Source organism: Manis javanica, chromosome 1, assembly GCF_040802235.1.
Source record: "Manis javanica isolate MJ-LG chromosome 1, MJ_LKY, whole genome shotgun sequence".
NCBI lineage: Eukaryota > Metazoa > Chordata > Mammalia > Pholidota > Manidae > Manis > Manis javanica.
Window position 1 is genome coordinate 198,399,496 of NC_133156.1, and position 20,072 is coordinate 198,419,567.

The window sequence follows — 20,072 nt, forward strand, 5'->3', positions numbered from 1 at the left end:
GAACCCGGCAACACCGCCTCCGCCCCCTTGGGCCTTCCGCACTGTTTCCGGGGCAAGCGACATATCAACATCCGGGACCGCCGACTCTCCGCCTACGGAAGCTGGGGCACCGGTCGGCGGTCTCCCAGCGGGGGCCAGGGCCTCGAGTGTGGTCGCCTTCCGGGAGCGGACGCCCGAAGAGCAGCCCTCGGACCAGCTTTACTGGCGAAGCGGCAACAAGGAGACCCGGTGAGTCGGGGAGACGGCGACCGCGCTTCCTCCTGCCACCCGCGCGGCTGCCCAGAGGAGGGGCGGCGGCTTGACCGGCACGGGAGCTGGAAGAGGAGAATGTGAGCCGGGCGGGTGCTGGTCTGTAGATGAGAAAATTCGAGGTAGCGATGAGAAATGACAAGTGGCGCTGTTCCTGACTTACCTGCCTTCTCGCTGCTTTTCTTTTCCTTTTTCTCCTCATATAGAATAGGAACACTTCATCTTTCCCGCGTGTAGCCTCTCTCCGCCTCCTCTGACGTGGGCTGTGGTCATCTCAGTGCTTAGCTTCTGACCTAGGCAGAGCAGTTTTCTCAGTCTCTGCAGCCCCGGGTGAGGGGATACTCGAGCTGAGGAAACCTGTCGTTCTTCGGCTTAGAAATACTGTGATTCACCGAAGTTAGCCGTGACTGAGTCTCTCTTGGGGAGGACAGCTAGATATCACAGCCCCTACATTTTACCCCACGTGGGGCTCCTTTAAGGCATCCCTGTGTTGTACGTTAGCTGGTGGTTTTATCAAAGAAGCTGAGAAGTTTCTTAGGTGCACCAAAGGGCCAGATGAATGTGAATTTTTCAAACTCATGTGAGGTAAAAACATATCTGATTGCATTCAAAATAAGACAAAAAGTTTTGGGTTCTCCTCTCCCTCTTTAAAAAAAAAATGCCATTGCATATAATCTTTTTTTAATACAATTTTTAAAAGGAATTATTGATATACACTCTTACGAAGGTTTCACATGAAAAACATTGTGGTTACTACATTCACCCATATTATCGAGTCCCCCCCCCCAACCTCCACTGCAGTCGCTGTCCATCAGTGTAGTAAGATGCCACAGAGTCACTACTTGTCTTCTCTGTGCTACACTGTCTTCCCCATGATCCCCCACACACCATGTGTACTAATCATAATACCTCTCAATCCCCTTCTCCCTCCCCACCCACCCTCCCCCACCACTCCCCTTTGGTAACCACTAGTCCTTTCTTGGAGCTTGTGAGTCAGCCTCTGTTTTCTTCCTTCAGTTACATTGCATATATTCTCCAATATAATAGTATATACAGTGTTAGCCATAGAGAGCCCATCATTGTCTTTGTGGTGGTGGGGAAAACTAGATGATCTTGCTAGATCCACTACAGTCTCCTCCCCGTCCCAAATTTGAACCAAATCAAAAAGCAAGAAGAGCAGTCTTTACACTTCATAAGTACTTTATGTATATTATGAGGCAGGTACCATAGATTGTACAGTAAAGGGATGTTAAAGTGGAGATAAACAGAGGCAGCAAGGAGACCCGGTGAGTCGGGGAGGCAGCGGGTTGGACAAGGAAGGCTTCCCCAGAGAGGTGACATTAGAGCTGAAGTTTTAAGGACTTATGAGAGTACATCAGGCAGGTGGGGAAATGCATTTCAAGCATACTTCTAGATTAGGGCTTTTTGGTGTAGTCAGAGGGCAGGGTGAGAAGGAATCAACAGGAGATCAGGGCTCTGGAGGAACAGAGGCTGTCAGTTTGGGAAGGTTGCATATGCCCTGCCGAAGAGTTTGAGCTTTGTCTCAGTAGGTCAGAATTTTTGAGATTGTAGACTTTATGCATTGAAATCATCTTAGGTGATCTATGTTTCTCAAGTATACAAAGATTAATTCCAAATGGATAAATACTTAAATGAATAACAACAACAAAGAATGTAATAGAAAAAAATTTAGAGGAATAATGGAATGATGTTAGTGAGTAAGATAGGAAATTCTGAAATTATGAAAGAACAAAGTCATTTGATTAAATAAAAATGAAAAATATTTCTACTGGTCTGGTTTAGTCTTTGAGGCTGTATTGATGGAATCTGCTTCAGTAGAGTTTTATGTTCATGTAAGTGGGTTACTTAAATAATTTCTGGTAGTGGTAAACGCTGCTTGGAAACTACGATTATGTGAAAAAGAATGCCTCTGGGATGTGCTGTTTAGGTAGGTGGTCAGAATAGATTTCTATGAGGTAGACACTTGAGCTGTAACTTGAAATGTTGAGGAAAAAGCCAAACATGAATTTCCAGTCAGAGGCCCTAAGACAAGGATGAGCTTGGTGTGTTGGAGGGACCAAAAGGCCAATGTGGATGGAGTCTAAAAGTAAAGTGGTACGAGGTGAAGTTGGAGAGACAGGAAGAGGCCATCTGGACACAGACCTGTAGGTAGGTTAGTGATATGTCCTGATGTATATTTGTGAAGCTCACATTATTGCTGCTGTGTGGATTATAGGGGATGGTGTGGGCTGAATTGAGTTCCCCAAAAAGATATGCTTAAGTCCTAACCCCCAGAACCTGTGAGTGTGAATTCATTTGGAAATAGGTCTTTGTAGATCAATCAAGTTAAGATGAGGTCATATTGAATTTAGAGCAGGCCCTAATCCAATGACTAGTGTCTTTATAAGAAGAGGAACATTGGATACACAGACAGATCTACAGAGAGAATGCTGTGTGAAATCTGAGGCACAGATTGGAGTGATGAGTCTACAAGCCAAAGAATACTAAGGATTGCTAGCTGCCGCCAGAAGTTAGGAAGAGGTAGAAGTTTGAGAGAGTTCATGGCCCTGCTGTCACTTTGGTTTCAGACTTTTAACCCCAGAACTGTGAAGAAATAAATTTCTATTCTTTCAGGCTACCCAGTTTGTAGTAATTTGTCACAGCAGCCCTGGGAAACTAATACTGGGGCAAGTGTGGCAACAGGGAGACAAATTAAGAAGCTTGTAGTGGAGATGGAGAGAAGTGGCCTGATGTTGAATGTATTTTTCAGGTAGAGCATCTTAAACTTGCTGGTGGATTAAACGTGACATGTTTTTACAGAGGTCAATTAATGATGATGACTGGATATTTTTTATGAGGAATTCATGGTACAATTTACTGAAAGGGTGAAGAACAGAATATAAACTGATGGAAACCATAAATTTTTGTTTGTTCTATTTTTTATTTAGAAATAATTTCAAATTTACATAAAAGTTGCAAGAGTCGAACACAGATTACCCAGTTGTTAACATTTTATCTGATATGTGTTTTGATTACAATAATAATAATTTCTGAGTTAAGGGTTCTGTTTTGGATATGTTAAGTTTAGATAGCAGACTTCCAAGTGGGGCTAACAAGTCACTTAAATAAGACACATAGAGGTGGCGGTTGGGGAGGTGGGTTCCAGGCTGGATTTAGGCATTTTGGCATTATCAACATATAGATGTCTTTAAAGGCATGATTCTGGCTGAGATCATCTCAGGGAAAAAGGATAACAAAGGGAAGAAAAGGGTCATTGCAATATTAGGTTAAGAACAGCATTGAACAGTTAACAAAATTGAATGGGAAGGTATACCCACTAAAGCAGGAAGAAAATTGGGAAACCGAGGTATCAAGGAAGTTAAGAGAAAAAAGTATTTCAAGAAGGAGGGAGTGACCAGCTAGCTAAGTCAAATAAATGCTGCTGAGTTGTATAAAATGAGGATAAGTAAATAACCATTGGGATTTGGCAGCATGGAAGAGGAGTAGAGAGGAAAAAAAGGCTTGATTAAATTGGACTGAAGTGGAGGGCTTGCTAAGGTGTACATTAAATTAAAAACAATATGTTTCTGCATTTTAGCAGAGTTTAGAGTTTCTGAATCTGGGCACTGTTGACATTTTGGGCCAGCTGACCCTTTGGTGTAAGGGGCTGTCTTGTGCATTGTATAGTGTTTAATAGTATCCATGGCTTGGGTCCACTAGATGCTAGTAGCAACTCCTTCCCCCTTGGTTATGACACCAAAAATGTCCGCAGACATTGCCAAATATCCCTTGGCAGGCAAAATGTCCCAAGATTGAGAATCACTGGTTTATACTCTTAAATGAAAGGCATGAATAGTAATGATGAATATTTTAGGCATTAGCTTACTGAGGGGGAAGATACTTAGGGGCAAACAGGAGACCTTTCTTTCTGGCACTCCAAAATTTTTGCAATGTAGTAAATACATCTTTGCCTATAATGCAGGTAGTACTGTTTGCACTATACTTTGGTGATTCATAAGGCACTTAATCTTACCTTGCAGTGATATCATTATTATGTGTGTCAGTTACATTTGTAGAGGATTTTGGATGTAAATGTGTAGAAAATTGTCCTGAATCTGTATTAACCCCATCATAGTCTAGAAATTGTTATTTTGAAAAAAAGAAGAATCAATATTGCTTCATTTAGTAGTGTCTTTATTTTTTCTCATATAAATATACTACAATTATAAATTTCATTTATTTTAGCTTTCTGTTTGTGGCTTCTAGAAAAATTCCCCTTTATTTGGCAAAGCTGCCCTTTTCTGCATAGAAGGGATTTAGTCTTAATGTAGCAATTTTAAATTAGCTGTAGAACTGCAAATCTGGAGAGGGATTAAGAAAGTTGTGTAGTTATTCATCTAACAACATATGGTTTAGAGGCAGTGCTCTAAGTACTAAGGATGCTATAAAAATGACTTAGAACATTGGATGGATCTAGAAGGTATTATGCTCAGTGAAATAAGCAAGGTAGAGAAAGACAAATACCATGTGATTTCACTTATTTGTAGAATACAAAAACAAAGCAAAACAGAGGAACAAAACAGCAGTAGACTCATAGACACTGAGAAGTGACTAGTGGTTACCAAGGGGAAGGGGTTGGGGAAGTTTGGAGGGGGGAGTGTGAGGAGGATAAAGGGGCACAATAATTCGCAGTCACAATGTAAGTTGGTCAAGGGGACAGTAGTATAGCATGGAGAATATAGTTAATGATTCTGTAACATCTTTCTGCACTGTTAGTAACCTCACTAGAGGGTGTGAGGAATTAATAATGTGGGTAACTGTTGAACCACTGTGTTTGAAACAATATGATTGTATATCAACGGTATTTTAAAAAAAAATGACATAGATATAGATCAAGTCCCAACTAGAACATTACCTAAAGCATTACCATTTAGAAAGGTTGATAGGGCTTGTACCTAACTGATTATATTAAAATGACAAGTGTTGTTAGAGAGGTACTTATTGTATAGGTGAAGTATTGTGGACATTCAAAGGAGAGGGTGATTACCTCTTGTAAGGGATGAGAGGATGGAAGGGTCAAAATCAATAATATAGTCCTGGCATTTGAAGAGGATCTTAACAGGTGGTAGGATTTGGATTTCCAGAGCTGGGAAAGGCCTATTCAAAGTGAATGGAATAGATGATCCCAACTGTGGGTAAAATTGTAGTATTTCCAGAATCTCTCACCTGGCCTTACTTCATTTCCATATCAAAAGGTGTTTACAAGGGGTGGAGAGAAGCTGTTCACTCGTCCTCTCTGCTGTGTAATTGGTCTGGCACCTGTCAGTTGCCAGGACTCCACCTGCGTGCGTAGCGAGCATGGGCCAGGTGGAGAGCGGAATGGAGAGCAAGAGTAGCTGCAGAACGGTGATGAATGGAGCCAGGCTTCTTGTAAGCAATAAACAGGTTTCTCCCACTTTATCCTTTCCCTAAACTGTTTTCAGCTTCACCGGTTTCACTAGTTTATTTGCCTCTGGCTAGGAACCTGCTTCCCTGAGGAGTTACACCAAACCATAGATCAGAAGTAATTTGATTTGAGTATAGGAAGGGAGCTTGGGAATGGTACAAGTTTAATATGTAACATGGGTGACAGTTCACCTTGGTGCAAAAAGGATGTTTTAATTAATAAATGCTACTAGTTTAATTTGCTGTCCATCTATAAGAAAACCAACTAGATTCCCTCATCATAAAATAAAAGTAAATTGTGAAGGAGTTAATATATTTATCTATTTGAAGAAATTAGGAGAATATTTGTTTAATTGGTATTATTATACAAGATATGATATTTTTTAGTAAGACAAGAAATCCAGATACTATAAATGGAAAGATAGACTGATGTAGTTACCTTTTTTTTTTTAAGGTCTCATTAATGTACAATCTTATGCTCAAGTTTCACATGAGCAACATTGTGGTTACTGCATTCCCCCTATTATCAAGTTCCCACCACAATACCCCATTACAGTCACTGTCCATCAGCATAGTAAGATGCTATAAAGTCACTACTTGTCTTCTCTGTGCTACACTTCCTTCCCTGTGCCCCCCCTATATTATGTGTGCTAATCATAATGCCCCTTAATCCCCTTATCCCTCCCTTCCCACCCATCCTCCCTAGTCCCTTTCCCTTTGGTAACTGTTAGTCCATTCTTGGGTTCTGTGAGTCTGCTGCTGCTTTGTTTCTTCAGTTTTTTCTTTGTTCTTGTACTCCACAGATGAGTGAAGTCATTTGGTACTTGTCTTTCTCTGCCTGGCTTATTTCACTGGGCATAATACCCTCTAGCTCCATTCATGTTGTTGCAAATGGTAGGATTTGTTTTCTTCTTATGGCTAAATAATATTCCATTGTGTATATGTACCACATCTTCTGTATCCATTCATTGATGTAGTAAACTTTTTAAAAATAGTAATCTCTCTTGAAGTTAAAAATGTGAAAATTTTTTGGTCTAGTTTAATATAATGAGTCATAAGAAATACATATTTGGTAATTAATATGACCAGATATATATTTTGCAGGTATATTTGGTCTTTATGCAAAGTTTCTGAAAATAATGTAGTCTTAAAGGTGAAATGGATGTCTTGTCATGTTAATGAGAGACTGTGACCAAAGGTTAAGTCCCCACCCACCCTCCACCTATGGGCAGGGGCTGGAGGTTCAATCAGCCTGTGGCCAATAATTTGTTAATCATGACTATGCAATAAAGCCTTCACAAAAACCTCTGAGAAGAGCTTATCACTTTCTGTTCTCTGGGATCCTACTTCTCAGTGGGAGAGAGCTTTTAAGCTTGTTGATCCAGAACACCTCCACTTGCCAACAAGCCAGGTCCCAACCTCCACAAGGATAGAAACTCCTTTATTTGGAACCTTGCCCTATGTATTTTTTCTTCTGGCTGTTAATGTGTATCTTTTATGGTATCCTTTATTAAAATAGGAAGCATAAGTGTTTTCCTGAGCTCTGTGAGCTGCTCTAACTGATTAATCCAACCTAAGGGGGAGGTGTTTGGAATCTCCAGTCTGTAGTTGGTAGGCAGAAGCACAGGTTTACTGCCTGGTGCTTGTGACCATCATCTGGAGTAATGGGTGGAGGACAGTCTTGTAGGATGGAGCCCATAACGTGGAGAATCTGGTGTTGTCTCTGGGCAGATAGTGTCAGAATTGAGTTCTCTGACATCCTGCAGGTGTTAGAGAATTGCTTGGTATTATGTGTGGGAAGACCACCTCCCACATACTTAGACACATTGGAATCAGGTCTGGGACCCCAAACAGAGTTATACTATTACTGCTGTGTAAATATTATTACTGTTGTTATATGTAGGAAAAGACAACACGATGCCTAGTGATTTTTTTTTCTACCATCTACAATTACATGAGCAACATTATGGTTACTAGACTCCTCCAATCCTCAAGTCCCAACCACATACCCCATTACAGTCACTGTCCATCAGCATAGTAAGATGCTACAGAATCACTACTTGTCTTCTCTGTGTTGTACAGCCCTCCCCGTGCACCCGCCACATTATATCTGCTAATCATAATGCCTCCTTTTCCCCCTTATCTCTCCCTTGTCACCCATCCTCCCCAGTCCCTTTCCCTTTGGTAACTATTAGTCCATCATTGGGTTCTGTGAGTCTGCTGCTGTTTTGTTCCTTGCTTCGTATGAGCAACATGTGACTACACAGTTTTTTTCTTTGTTCTTACATTCCATGTATGAGTGAAATCATATGATACTCGTCTTTTTCCACCTGGCTTACTTCACTAAGCATAATACCCTCTAGCTCCATCCAGGTTGTTGCAAATAGTAGGATTTATTTTCTTCTTATGGCTGAATAATATACCATTGTGTATATGTACCACCTCTTCTTTATCCATTCACTTAGGTTGCTTCCATATCTTGGCTATTGTGAATCGTGCTGCAATAAACATAGGGGTGCATTTGTCTTTTTAAAGATGGGATCTTGTTTATTTGGGTAAATTCCTAGAAGTGGAATTCCTGGGTCAGATGGTATTTCTATTTTTAGTTTTTTGAGGAATCTACATATTGTTTTCCACAATGGTTGAACTAGTTTACATTCCCACCAGCAGTGTAGGAGGGTTCCCTTTTCTCCACATGCTCACTGGTATTTATTGTTCCTTGTCTTTTGGATGTTGGCCATCCTAACTGGTGTGAGGTGATATCTCACTGTGGTTTTAATTTGCATTTCTCTGATGATTAGTGATGTGGAGCATCTTCTCATGTGCCTGTTGGCTATCTGAATTTTTTCTTTGGAGAAGTGTCTGTTCAGCTCCGCTGCCCATTTTTTTTTTTTTTGAGAGGGCGTCTCTCATATTTATTGATCAAATGGTTGCTAACAACAATAAAATTCTGTATAGGGGACTCAATGCACAATCATTAATCAACCCCAAGCCTAGTTCTCAACAGTCTCCAATCTTCTGAAGCATAACGAACAAGTTCGTACATGGTGAACAAGTTCTTACATAGTGAATAAGTTCTTACATGGTGAACAGTGCAAGGGCAGTCATATCACAGAAACTTTCAGTTTGATCATGCATCATGAACTATAAACAATCAAGTCAGATATGATTATTCATTTGATTTTTATACTTGATTTTTTTGTGAATCCCACATTTCTCCCTTATTATTATTATTATGAATTTTTTTAAATAAAATGCTGAAGTGGTAGGTAGATGCAAGATAAAGGTAGAAAACATAATTTAGTGCTGTAAGAGGGCAAATGTAGATGATCAGCTCTGTGCCTATAGACTAAGTATTAATCCAAGCTAGACAAGGGCAACAAAACATCCACAGATGCAGAAGATTTCTCTCAAAACAGGGGGGGTAAGGTCCTAAGTCTTACCTCTGTTGATCCCCAATTTCTCACCTGATGGCCCCCCTGCGACTGTGCCTGTCTTAGGTTGTTCCTCCCTTGAGGAATCTTACCCATCTCTGGCTAACCAGTCATCTTCCGGGGCCATACAGGGAAATGTAAAGTTGGTAAGTGAGAGAGAAGCCATATTGTTTGAAAAGGTTAGCTTTTTACTTCTTTGCAGATTTATGCCCTGTGGCTTCTATGCCCAGCATTTGTCTTGAGGTATCTTTACCACTTGGAAGAATTATGATACTCCGAAAGTCTTTTTATTCTGTTGATGGTGTCCTTCGCTGTACAGAAGCTTTTCAGCTTGATACAGTCCCACTTGTTCATTTTTGCTTTTGTTTCCGTTGCCCAGAGAGATTTGTTCATGAAGAAGTTGCTCATGTTTATGTCCAAGAGATTTTTGCCTATATTTTTTTCTAAGAGTTTTATGGCTTCATGATTTGCATTCAGCTCTTTGATCCATTTTTGAATTTACTTTTGTGCATGGGGATAGACAATGATCCAGTTTCATTCTCTTTCATGTAGCTGTGCAGGTTTGCCAACACCAGCTGTTGAAGAGGTGTCATTTCCCAATTGTATATCCATGGCTAATTTATCATATGTTAATTGACTGTATATGTTTGGGTTAATATGTGGACTCTCTATTCTGTTCCCCTGGTCTGTGGGTCTGTTCTTGTGCCAGTACCAAATTGTCTTGATTATTGTGGCTTTGTAGTAGAACTTGAAGTTGGGAAGTGAGATCCCCCTGCTTTATTCTTCCTTCTCAGGATTGCTTTGGCTATTAGGGGTCTTTTGTGGTTCCTTGCGAATTTTAGAACTATTTGTTCCAGTTTGTTGAAGAATGCTGTTGGTATTTTGATAGGGATTGCATTGAATCTGAAGATTGCTTTAGGCAGGATGGCCATTTTCACATTATTAATTCTTCTTACCGAAGAGCATGGGATGAATTTCCATTTATTAGTGTCCTCTTTAATTTCTCTTAAGAGTGTCTTGTAGTTTTCAGGGTATAGGTCTTTTACTTCCTTGGTTAGGCTTATTCCTAGGTATTTTATTCTTTTTGATGCAGTTGTGAATGGAACTGTTTTCCTGATTTCTCTTTCTGCTAGTTCATCATTAGTGCATAGGAAAGCAACAGATTTCTGTGTGTTAATTTTGTATGCCGCAACTTTGCTGAATTCAGATATTAGTTCTAGTAGTTTTGGAGTGGAGTCTTTAGAGTTTTTTATGTACAATATCATGTCATCTGCAAATATTGACAGTTCAACTTATTCTTTACCAATCTGTATGCCTTGTGTTTTTTTGTTTTGTCTGATTGCTGTGGCTAGGACCTCCAGTACTGTGTTGAGTAACAGTGGGGAAAGTGGGCATGCCTGTCTTGTTCCCGATCTTAGGTGAAAAGCTTTCAGCTTCTTGCTGTTAAGTATGATGTTGGCTGTGGCTTTGTCACATAGGGCCTTTATTATGTTGAGGTCCTTGCCCTCTATACCCATTTTGTTGAGAGTTTTTATCATGAATGAATGTTGAACTTGGTCCAATGCTTTTTCTGCATCTATGGAGATGATATGTGATTTTTGTTCTTCATTTTGTTGATGTGGTGTATGATGTTGATGGATTTTTGAATGTTGTATCATCCTTGCATCCCTGAGATGAATCCCACTTGATCATGGTGTATGATCCTCTTGATGTATTTTTGAATTCGGTTTGCTAATATTTTGTTGAGTATTTTTGCATCTATGTTCATCAGGGATATTTGTCTGTAATTTTCTTTTTTTGGTGGGTCTTTGCCTGGTTTTGGTATTAGGGTGATGCTGGCTTCATAGAATGAGTTTGGAAGTGTTCCCTCCTCTTCTATTTTTTCGGAGAACTTTAAGGAGAATAGGTATGATGTCTTCTCTATATGTCTGATAAAATTCAGAGGTGAATCCATCTGGCCCGGGAGTTTTGTTCTTGAGTAGTTTTTTTCTCACTTTTTTATTTTATTTTATTTTGGTATCATTAATCTATAACCACATGAAGAAACACTATGTCTTCTAGGCTCCCCCCACACCCCTTCACAGCCACTGTTCATCAGCGTAGTAAGATGGTGTATCTTGGGTAGTTTTTTGATTACCGATTCAATTTCGTTGCTGGTAATTGGTCTGTTTAGATTTTCTGTTTCTTCCTGGGGCAGTCTTGGAAGGTTATATTTTTCTAGGAAGTTGTCCATTTCTTCTAGGTTTTCCAGCTTGTTAGCAAATACATTTTCATAGTATTCTCTAATAATTCTTTGTATTTCTGTTGGGTCCATTGTGATTTTTCCTTTCTCATTTCTGATTCTGTTAATGTGTATAGATTCTCTTTTTCTTTTTATAAGTCTGGCTAGGGGTTTATCTATTTTGTTTATTTTCTCAGAGAACCAGCTCTTGGTTTCATTGATTTTTTTTCTCTTGTTTTATTCTTCTCAATTTTATTTATTTCTTCTCTGATCTTTATTATGTCCCTCCTTCTACTGACTTTGGGCCTCATTTCTTCTTCTTTTTCCTGTTTCAATAATTATGAATTTAGACTATTCATTTGGGATTGTTCTTCCTTCTTTAAATAGGCCTGGATTGCTATATACTTTCCTCTTAGAACTGCCTTCGCTGCATCCCACAGAAGTTGGGGTATTGTGCTGTTCTTGTCATTTGTCTCCTTATATTGCTTGATCTCTATTTTAATTTGGTCATTGATCCATTGATTATTTAGGCGCATGTTGTTAAGCCTCCATGTGTTTATGAGCCTTTTTGTTTTCTTTGTATAATTTATTTCTAGTTTTATACCTTTGTGACTTGAGAGGTTGATTGGTAGAATTTCAGTCTTTTTGAATTTACTGAGGTTCTTTTTGTGGCCTAGTATGTGGTCTCTTCTTGAACATGTTCCATGTGCACTTGACAAGAATGTGTATCATGCTGCTTTTGGGTGTAGAATTCTATAGATGTCTGTTAAGTGCATCTGTTCTAGTGTGTTGTTCAGTGCCTCTGTGTCCTTACTTATTTTCTGTCTAGTTGATCTGCATTGCATTCGATTTCCTCCTTTAATTCTGTTTCACATATGTCAGTGCTCCTGTGTTTGGGTGCATATGTATTTATAATGGTTATATCCTCTTGTTGTACTGATGACCCCTTTATCATTATGTAATGTTGTTCTATATCTCTTGTTACTTTCTTTGTTTTGAAGTCTATTTTGTCTGATACAAGTACTGCAACACCTGCTTTTCTTCTCCCTATTTTTTGTAGGAAATATCTTTTTCCATCCCTTTACTTTTATCTGTATATTTTTGGGTTTGAGGTGAGTCTCTTGTAAGCAGCATATAGATGAGTTTTGCTTTTTTATCCATTCTGTTACTCTGTGTCTTTTGATTGGTGCATTCAGCCCATTTGCATTTAGGGTGATTATTGAAAGATATGTACTTATTGCCATTGCAGGTTTGGATCTGTGGTTACCAAAGGTTCAAGGGTGGCTTCTTTATTATCTAACCTTCTAACTTAACTCTCTTATTAAGCTGTTATAAATACAGTCTGATGATTCTATATTTCTCTCCCTTCTTATTCTTCTTCCTCCATTCTTTATATGTTAAGTGTTTTATTCTGTGCTCTTTTGTGTGTCCTTTGACTGCTTTTGTCAATAGTTGATTTTATTTTTTACCTTTAGCTAGTATTTGATTGGTCTGCTTTCTTGGCTGTATTTTATTTTCTCTGGTGACATCTATTGAACCTTAGGAGTGCTTCCATCTAGAGCAGTCTCTTTAAAATATCTTGTAGAGGTGATTTGTGGGAGCAAATTCCCTCAACTTTTGCCTGTCTGGAAATTGTTTAATCCCTCCTTCAAATTTAAATGATAATCATGCTGTATACAGTATTCTTGGTTCAATCCCCTTCTGTTTCATTGCATTAAATATATCATGCCATTCTCTTCTGGCCTGTAAGGTTTCTGTTGAGAAGTCTGATGATAGCCTGAAGGGTTTTCCTTTGTAAGTGATCTCTTTTCTCTCTCTGGCAGCCTTTAATACTCTATCCTTGTCTTTGGTCTTTGCCATTTTAATTATTATATGTCTTGTTGTTGTCTTCATTGAGTCCCTTGTGTTGGGAGATCTGTGGGCTTTCATGGTCTGAGAGACTATTTCCTTCCCCAGCTTGGGGAAGTTTTCAGCAATTACTTCTTGAAAGACACTTTCTATCCCTTTTTCTCTCTCTTCTTCTGGTACCCCTATAATGCAAATACTGTTCCGTCTGGATTGGTCACACAGTTTTCTTAATATTCTTTCATTCCTAGAGATCATTTTATCTCTCTCTGCCTCAGCTTCTCTGTATTCCTGTTCTCTGCTTTCTGTTCCATTAACAGTGTCTTGCACCTCGTCCAGTCTGCTCTTAAGCCCTCTATCGATTGCATCATTTCTGTTATCGCCCTCTGGCCTTCATCCCTTAGCTCTTGGATATTTCTCTGCAGCTCCATCAGCATGGTTATGACTTTTATTTTGGTTTCTTTTTCAGGAAGATTGGTTATATCTATCTCACCAGGCCCTCTCTCTGGGATTGTCTGAGTGATTTTTGACTGAACCAGATTCTTCTGCCTTTTCATGGCGATATAAGTGGTCTCATGTGTCAGCTGGGAGAACAAAGCCTCCTCCTGCTTGTTGGTCGTCTTGCCCTTCTCTGCTGCCTGTGCCATCTACGCACACAGCAGGAGCAGTCTCTGGGATAATTTCCTGAGCTGCCATGGGTTGGGCAGCCTTTGGTATAGCCTAGCGCACTGCAGGGGTTTGCAGATGCACCGAGTGTGTTCTCCTGTAAGAATGGCTCCCCTTCATACCTTCTGTACCTTGCTTCGGCTTCAGCTGCTTGTGCGTTACCTGCACACTTGGAGCACACTGAGATAATATCCTGAGCTGCTGTGCATGGGGAGGCCCTTGGGATAGCCTGGGACACTGCTGGGTGTGGCAGAGAGGCTGGGTGTGTTATCCTGCGAGAACGGCGCTCCTTTGTGCTTTCCAGACCTCTGTCTGTCCTGGTTTGCTGCGCCCTGGGAGGAGACTCTGTGAGGTTGCTGTGGGCGGGGCTGTTCTCCAGCTGTTCTCTAGCTCTGTCAGGTTAGCCGCTTTTCTTGCAGTGCTGGTTGGGGGGAATGAATGGCAGATTGCTTATCGCTGTGAGGTGTTTCAGGGCTGCTTTACCCCCCAGGGGTTATGGGACCTGAATTTCCTCACGATTCCCAGCCTGCTGGGCTGAGTGTGCTGGAACAATTTTGTCCAGCTGTTGAGCCCTTTTCGCTTTAAGACTCTTAAAAAGCTCCCTATTTTCTTTTCTCCCAGGGTTGCTGGCTGTGGGGACCCACTCACAGTCTCTGTCTTGTATTTTACTTTTCGGTTTCTCTAATGTCCAGTACACCATGGCAATGTGTGTCTGTGCTCCTGGTGCAGACTACTAAGGCTAGTTATTTAGTAGTCCTGTGCTTCCACTCCCACACCACTCTGATACTTTTCCTCCTGCTGGTGAGCTGGGGTTGGGGAGTGCTTGGGTCCTGCTGGGTCATGGCTTTGTATCTTACCCTTTTCATGAGATGTTGAGTTCTTGAAGGTGTAGATGTGGCCTGGCTGTTGTACTGTATCTTCTGGTCTCTCTTTTAGGAATAGTTGTATTTGTTGTATTTTCAAAAATATATATGGTTTTTGGAGGAGATATCTGCTGCCCTACTCATGCCGCCATCTTGAGCCCCCTTCCCTGTGCCTAGTGATTCTACTTTTTGGCTTCTCTCTTAAAGATGAAAGCCCTGATACATAAGGATGCATGTACAAAGATATTCATTGTGGCCTTATCTGTAGTGGCAAACAAATCCTGGGTATCTAATTTTCAACAACAGGCTGTGGTTGAGTAAGTTACATGTAACCTCTTTAACCAAATAGTAGGAGCAGGGGCTCAGGAGTTAGGCTGTTACATTCTGATTCTACCACTTAACACGTGTGTGACCTGGGCTCATTACTTAATAGAGCTCAGTTTTCTTATCTTTACAATGGAGAGAATAGCAAATGTAAAGTGTAAGAACTGTTGTGAACATTCAGATTTGTCACATATTCTTCCCATTTAACAGATGCTGTTTCCAGGTGCTATTTTAAGCAGTTTATAGATATAAACTTATTTAGCTGATTTGTTTTTTATAATAGCTTAAAAATGTTTTATTGTTTCCCTCTTTACTGATGAGGAAACTGAGGCACAAGAAAGGTTAATACCATGTTTTAATATAATTCACATACACACACATAAAATTACATTATGCCATGCTACAAAATATGGCTGAATAAAACTATAAATACTTTTTCCAGTTGAAATGTTTATGAGTCAGAAATGGGAACCAAACATTTGGACTTTGAGTTAGAAATTCCCCCAAATCTCTTTATTGTTTCTCATTTACAGCTATAAAGGGCAAAACCAATAAAAACAAAGACATTTGCTTGACCTAACAGCTGGTTATTTATGTAGTATTCTTGCCAAACCTGGATCTTATAAAAATCAAATAAAAAATGTGGTACGTTCTATTAAGACAACTGGCCTGGACCTTGGAAAATGGTCAAGAATGACTAAGAATAAGGTAATTCCTATATAAGCTGTATATATATATAGCTTATGTAGGAGGTGTATACTACTATCACATCTTAGGAAAATAACAATTTTAGTTTTCACCATTTATTTACCAAACCTGGATCTTATAAAAATCAAATAAAAAATGTGGTACATTCTATTAAGACAACTGGCCTGGACCTTGGAAAATGGTCAAGAATGACTAAGAATAAGGTAATTCCTATATAAGCTGTATATATATATAGCTTATGTAGGAGGTGTATACTACTATCACATCTTAGGAAAATAACAATTTTAGTTTTCACCATTTATTTACCTTTGTTTTCTCCATTCATCATCCAATCAAGCTTCATTTAATTGGTGTCTTAAAGTCTCTTTTAAACTATAACAATTTCCCTTTGCCATATATGTTAAGGCTCACTATTACTTTTTGTACTACTAAGGAAGTAATGAAGTAATGACTGCCATTTAAACTTATAATGTCATCTAGTATAAGATGCATATCAATTTCAGAAGTCTTAAAATGAGATAAATGAAATATGGCAGCTTGCCTGAGGCCAAAACACTGGTAGGCTGAAACTGGATATCAAACTCCAAGCAGTCTAGCTCTTGAATCCATTCTTTTAGCTGCAACTCAGTGCTGCCATGTTGGTGTCAATGATTTGTTATTACATGTAAGGTTTTTTTACATAATACTTAAGGTATAGAATGGAGTATGTGTTAGCTTTGATTATCACTTCCACTACTTGTACAATCTACTATATGTATATGTCATGACATTCCGTGACTTTGAGTCTTCTGTGTTTTGTCTGTAGGTTGATTCTTAGACATTGAAAACCTGTAAACTGTTCATTATAAGCACGCAAGCACTACTCACTATAAAACCAAAAGGTGTAATTGGAACTGCAGAGAAAGAAATATAATTGTGTTAATTTTATGCTACTTGAAGTGTCTGTTAGCTTCCTAGTAATACTATATTATTACCAAATTACTGTATTACTCATTTTGCTGAAGTGAATTCATTTTGTTCTTGAAGATATGTTTTGAGCTCTTAAACAACTTCTAATTAATACTACTTGCTTTCCAAGTCTGTTGCATATCTATATTCTGGGGTTTCTTTGTATCGCTCTCCTGGTTGGGTCTACTGTTTTATGTTATTCCATGTCTTCCTTTATCTCAGATTTTTTTTCTCCACCTTGTTGGAGTATAACTAGTTAATTTTTTTCAGAAAGTATACAAAGAAGGTAATTTAATTTTCACAGTCTTCATAGATCTGGGAGTGCATTTATTTTCCCTTCTCCTTTAACTAGTAGTCTAGTAGTTTAGGAAGACGATTCATAGTTCAAAATCATTTTGTTTTGCTCAAAACTTTGGAGACATTGTTCCTTTGCTTCATAGCATCCTGTTTATCTGGTGAGAAGCCTAATGCCAGTCTGATTTTCCTTTTATTAAACAAGTGACATACTTTTTCCTCTGGAAGATTTTATTAGACTCTTTTTCTTTATTGTTGGTTTTATGATACCTTATAAGAGTTTCTAACTATGGATCTTTCTTCATTTATCCTCCATGAGTCGTTTTTGTCACTTCTGGGAAATTTTCTTTTATTATTTCTTTAGGTATGTTCTCCCTCCATTTTCTCTGTTCTACTCATAATACCATTTAGATACCAGAGACACAAAAGACAAAAAGAAAAATAATTAAAAGATATGGAGGGAGCCAGGATGGCGGCGTGAGTAGAGCAGTGGAAATCTCCTCCCAAAAACACATAGAGCTATGAAAATATAACAAAGAAAAATCTTCCTAAAATAGAGACCACAGGACACAGGACAACATCCAGACCACATCCACACCTGCAAGAACCCAGCGCCTTGCGAAGGGGGTAAGATACAAGCCCTGGCCCAGCGGGACCGGAGCGCCCCTCCCCCCGGCTCCCAGTGGGTGGAAAGAAACCGGCGTGGTTTTTTTTTTTTGGCGAGTGCTTTTTGGAAGCCTTAAAGGGACAGGGCCCCCATTGCTAGGGAGGCAGGGTGGCGGGACCGGTGAGCGGGTGCCTGGGACCGGCGCCTGAGGACAAAGAATATCCCGCATTTTTCCCTGTAGGACCGGTGGGCTGGTGCCTGAGACCAGCGCCTGAGGACGGAGGAAATCGCGCGTTTTTCCCCTTTTTTTTTCTCTTTTTGGCGAACGCTTTTTGGAAGCCTTAAAGGGACAGGGACTCCGGTGCTAGGGAGGCAGGGCGGCGGGACTGGTGAGCGGGTGCCTGGGACTGGGGCCTGAGGACAAAGAATATACCGCGTTTTTCCCTGCGGGACTGGTGGGCAGGTGCCTGAGACCGGCACCTGAGGACGGAGGAAGTCGCGCGTTTTTCCCCCTTTCTTTTTTTTTTCTCTTTTTGGCGAGTGCTTTTTGGAAGCCTTAAAGGGACAGTGACCCTGGTGCTAGGGAGGCAGAGCAGCAGGACCGGTGGGCGGGTGCCTGAGACCGGCACCTGAGGACGGAGGAAATCACGCGTTCTTCCCCTTTTTTTTTTCTCTTTTTGGCGAGTGCTTTTTGGAAGCCTTGAAGGGACAGGGACCCCGGTGCTAGGGAGGCAGGGCAGCAGGACCAGTGAGCAGGTGCCTGGGACCGGCGCCTGAGGACAAAAAAAAATCGTGTGTTTTTTCCTTTTTTTTTTTTTTTTTTCTGTTCCCTTTCTCATTGTTGCTGTTGTTGTTTTGGTTTGGAGAGTGCTTTTTGGAAGTCTTAAAGGGGCAGGACAGGTCACTTAGACCAGAGGCAGGGAATCTGGGGATCTCTGGGCACTCTAACCCCCTGGGCAGCAGTGAGCACAGAGGCCCCATACAGAGATAAATAGCCTCCCGGCCGCCCCCCCTCCAACGGGGCTCCACCATTTTGGAGAAGCAGCCCCAGCCAGGCCACGCCCACAGCAACAGCAGAGATAAACCCCATAGCAAACGGGCAGGAAGCAGAAGCCCTGTCTGCGCACAGCTGCCCAGCACAAGCCACTAGAGGTCGCTATTCTCCCAGGAGAGGAAGGCCACAAACCAACAAGAAGGGAAGCTCTTCCAGCGGTCACTTGTACCAGCTCTGCAAACTATCTCTATCACCATGAAAAGGCAAAACTACAGGCAGACAAAGATCACAGAGACAACACCTGAGAAGGAGACACACCTAACCAGTCCTCCTGAAAAAGAATTCAAAATAAAAATCATGAACATGCTGACGGAGATGCAGAGAAAAATGCAAGAGCAATGGGATGAGATGCAGAGAAAAATGCAAGAGCAGTGGGATGAAGTCCGGAAGGAGATCACAGATGTCAGGAAGGAGATCACAGAAGTGAAACAATCCCTGAAAGGATTTATAAGCAGAATGGATAAGATGCAAGAGGCCATTGAAGGAATAGAAGCCAGAGAACAGGCACGTATAGAAGCTGACATAGAGAGAGATAAAGGATCTCCAGGAATGAAACAACACTAAGAGAACTATGTGACCAAGCCAAAAGGAATAATATTCGTATTATAGGGATACCAGAAGAAGAAGAAAGAGGAAAAGGTATAGAAAGTCTCTTTGAAGAAATAATTGCTGAAAACTTCCCCAAACTGGGGGAGGAAATAATCGAACAGACCACGGAATTGCACAGAACCCCCAACAGAAAGGATCCAAGGAGGACAACACCAAGACACATAGTAATTAAAATGGCAAGGATCAAGGACAAGGAAAGAGTTTTAAAGGCAGCTAGAGAGAAAAAGGTCACCTATAAAGGAAAACCCATCAGGCTAACATCAGACTTCTCGACAGAAACCCTACAGGCCAGAAGAGAATGGCATGATATACTTAATGCAATGAAACAGAAGGGCCTTGAACCAAGACAACTGTATCCAGCACGACTATCATTTAAATATGATGGCGGGATTAAACAATTCCCAGACAAGCAAAAGCTGAGGGAATTTGCTTCCCACAAACCACCTCTACAGGGCATCCTACAGGGACTGCTCTAGATGGGAGCACCCCTAAAAAGAGCACAGAACAAAACACACAACATATGAAGAATGGAGGAGGAGGAATAAGAAGGGAGAGAAGAAAAGAATCTCCAGACAGTGTATATAACAGCTCAATAAGTGAGCTAAGTTAGGCAGTAAGATACTAAAGAAGCTAACCTTGAACCTTTGGTAACCACGAATCTAAAGCCTGCAATGGCAATAAGTACATATCTCTCAATAGTCACCCTAAATGTAAATGGACTTAATGCACCAATCAAAAGACATAGAGTAATAGAATGGATAAAAAAGCAAGACCCATCTATATGCTGCTTACAAGAAACTCACCT

At 40.5% G+C, this 20,072-nt stretch overlaps 1 protein-coding gene across 2 annotated transcripts in view; it reads left to right on the plus strand.

The window, feature by feature from the left end:
- Window positions 1–60: 60 nt before the first annotated feature.
- Window positions 61–20,072, plus strand: part of ASB3 (ankyrin repeat and SOCS box containing 3) — a 123,392-nt gene continuing 103,380 nt past the window's right edge. Inside the window, exon 1 of one of the 2 annotated variants that reach the window (XM_036991388.2) lies at window positions 61–228. The gene's annotated coding sequence lies outside the window, so the exon portion shown is untranslated. Of the gene's footprint in view, window positions 229–1,529; window positions 1,536–20,072 lie in introns of those variants that run through there. The other variant, XM_073213301.1, reaches the window with a different exon arrangement.